General features: G+C 31.0%; 1 long non-coding RNA gene across 1 annotated transcript; it reads right to left on the minus strand.

Annotated features, from left to right (window-relative positions):
• Positions 1 to 322: 322 nt before the first annotated feature.
• Positions 323 to 3,739, minus strand: LOC136751822 (uncharacterized). The gene is made up of 3 exons (XR_010817089.1): positions 3,571 to 3,739; positions 3,129 to 3,205; positions 323 to 390 (listed from the first exon to the last, which is right to left on the minus strand). It is a non-coding gene; the product is annotated as an uncharacterized LOC136751822 (long non-coding RNA).

Consider the following 3,739-nt stretch of genomic DNA (forward strand, 5'->3'; position numbering starts at 1 on the left):
TCGTTACAACCGAGGTATGCAGCAAAGCATTTGTGAAGCCACAACACGTACAACCTTGAGGCGGATGGGCTACAACAGCAGAAGACCCCACCGGGTACCACTCATCTCAGTAGTCTAGATGGCGGCATCACTTACTATTTTGACAGCCGGAAGTCCCGCCCTCCTACGCACCATAGACCGGAAGTCCCGCCCTCCCCTGTCAGCCATCTTGGATGGCGGCCATCTTGTAAGGTCATAGGTAATCTTGGATGGCAGCGGCCATCTTGTAAGGTCATAGTTCATCTGGTAAGATGGCAGCCATTTGTAAGGTCATAGGTCATCTGGTAAGATGGTAGCCATCTTGCTAGGGTGACATCCATCGTGGTGAGGGTCCGAGGGTACCTCACCCTGCTGGTGTGGAGGTGTAATGTTTAATAACATAAACGGTGTTTTTAAGGTTATATTGTTTTATGATACGGTTTTAGTAAATTAAAAAATACAAGTTTTAAACACATATATTTTTTTAGGTTATATTGTTTTATGATACTGTTTTAGTAAATTAAAAGAGAATACAAAATGTTTTAAATACACACATACACATTTTTAAGGTTATATTGTTTTATGATACTGTTTAAGTAAATAAAAAGAGAATACAAAATGTTTTAAACACATATACATTTTTAAGGTTATATTGTTTTATGCTGCTGTTTAAGTAAATAAAAAGAGAATATATATATAATAGGTTATAATGTTGTATGATACTGTTTTAGTAAATTACAAAATAAAAGTTTTAAATACATAATATTATTTTATGATACTGTTTTAGTAAATTAAAAAATTAAGAAGTTTTAAATACATATACATTTTTAATGTTATATTGTTTTATGATACTGTTTAAATAAATAAAAAGAGAATATATATATTAGGTTATAATGTTGTATTTTACTGTTTTAGTAAATTACAAAATAAAAGTTTTAAATACATATATATTAGGTTATATTGTTGTAAGATACTGTTTAAGTAAATAAAAAATAATAAGAAAAGTTTTAAATACATATATTTATTATATTTAGTTTATGTTGTTTAATGATACTGTTTTATTAAATAAAAAGAGAATAAGAAAATATTTTTTATATTTTATTTTAGGTTATAATATTTAATTCGTTTTAGTAAATAAAAAAAATATTTTTTTTATATATATTAGGTTATATTGTATACATTTGAGAAAAATGAAAGTTGTAAATACACATATATATTTTATTTTAGATTATAATGTTTGATTATACTGTTTTAGTAAATTAAAAAAAAGAAAAATATACATTTTATATATATTTAAGGTTATATTGTATTATGATACTGTTTTAGTAAATTAAAAAAGAAAAATGAATATTTACCCAGAGTGGGATTTGAACCCACATGGACATACGTCCATGTGTTTTTAGTTTATATGTTTTATGATTAAGGCTTAGGATGATACTGTGCTGGCAAAATAAAAAGGTAAGAAAAAATCAATTATGAAATGTATAGACTTACATATATTGCATGTCATTACATACATATTTAAGCAAACACAGATAAACACACATGCCTATATCTCTTTAGTTTATATTTATGAAAAGACACTAAAGTCAAATACACCACTTTTCTTAGAGAACAACAGTGAAATGTATAGAATTATATCTGTACATTTTGACCAGCCCTGTACTTTGTTACATTATGTTATATTTGTTACATTAGTGAATGCTCAAACATAGCCTTAACATGTATCATATATAAGAATATACTGCATTTAATGTCATTACACATACATATATATATATATATATATATATATAGATATATATGCAAACACACACACACACACATATATAATACAAATATTTTGTTTTATTTATCAATAGACACTAAAGACTAGTGAAGCACAGAGAGAGACACAGTGAAGCACTATTTGTGAGTACTCATATGTATAAAATTATATATATGTATATATATAATATCATTTGTTTGTGCTCAAATGTATAGAATTAATAAAATACACAAACACACACACACACAATGGTGACTTTTATTGTGACAAACAAGCATTTTACAACATGGAACATAGTCAGAAGTAGAAAAAGATACTCCAAAAAATGTTGTACAGATACTTGTAATTAACTTCTGGTTCACAACACCAACATTGGACAGAAAGAAACACTGACCTGTACGGAGTAATGTCATTCCATAACATTTCCAGCATATTCCATATATATTCTATTAAGTCTTTTACTGTTGGCTTCTTTTTCAAAGTTATACCTGATTCTGGCAACAAAGTATATCAGGTATCAATTGTAAATAAAGTGAGAAACACTTAAGTTTCTATTCCTTTGGAAATACCTTATTTTTCAAACCTACAAATACATGGTGACAACTGCAATCATGAAACACATACAAAACACAGAAATAGGGACCACAAAGCAAGGATATTTTAAGCACAAATGGTATTTACTGCAAATTTTAAGTTTTGTAAAATTATTTATATAACTTCTAGGAGTAATCTACATAGTGAAAATGCAATCAGTCTTCAGGAAACACACACAGCAGACTGAAATAAGCACAATGTCATATTTAGACGACCCAAAACTGCATTCTACTAAACCCTGAAACTCTGAAAAATCACTACAAACTCTATGTTTTGTAAAATGGCTTATTTCACAGACACAGAACCAAATAGGCTCACCCTCAACATAGTACAAAGTATGATGTAAACGTACAGGTTTACCAGTAGCACAGGGGTATTATTAATCTATTCATGCAACTTTTAGACACTTGTCTAATACAGAGCCAACAACGGCATTGAGAGCGGGTAGCAGGGCTTAGACAATGCTGTGCGCTGGGATTTAAAATGACTCTGTAGGCCAGGGCTTCAAAACCTTACCCCATTTTAACATTGTCCAATTAGCCTCCAACCCCTAAAATACTAAGACATGTTTTTTGTATCATATGTATTACTGTTGTATTACTATGTACATTAATGTAGTTTATACTTTTTATTTAATTTGACATAATTATCATATTTTTAAGTACAAATTAATAAATACAAATAATAATAATAATAATAATAATAATAATAATAATAATAATTTTAAAACATATTAAACAAAACTCACCCTGACTTTGTCACAACCGCAGGATGGGGAACCTCTGCTGTAGACCCTCATCCACTCTGTCAACAGTTTGTAGGTGACTTGTAACACAAGGGCAGAAGCATGAAAACTCAATCTTGGTGGGGTGTTTCTGTCCAGTGGTCTGACCTGATACAACTTTCTACTACATTTCATATTCTATTAAAATAGAACACAGGAGTAGTTCATAAAAAAGTGTTAAATCTGCTCCTCTTATGAGTGTCTCTACAGCCCCTCATTGCTCCCTTGCATTACAGAGCATGACACGTGCTCTTCACATTGAAATTCACATTCATGTTGATGTAGGACTCGTCAACACAAAACTGTACAGAAATACGTGAAATACGTAAACAATACAAACATTAAGAAAATAATCCACTTTCAATCTGACATTTCACAGTATATACATTAAATCAATTTGAATTACCTCATGGCTTTCCTCAGGCTCGGAGCCAGGCCCGGTCTTGCCATCAGCGTCAGAAGCTGAGCGCTCTGTGTAAGATTCAGAGTATCGTTCAGCTGTGAGCGGTGGAGAGGGGAAAGGGAGATGCACAGCAGGCAGAGTGTCTGTGAGACGGGTCTCTGTCCTGCTTGTC

Source organism: Amia ocellicauda, chromosome 6 (assembly GCF_036373705.1).
Source record: "Amia ocellicauda isolate fAmiCal2 chromosome 6, fAmiCal2.hap1, whole genome shotgun sequence".
Lineage (NCBI taxonomy): Eukaryota > Metazoa > Chordata > Actinopteri > Amiiformes > Amiidae > Amia > Amia ocellicauda.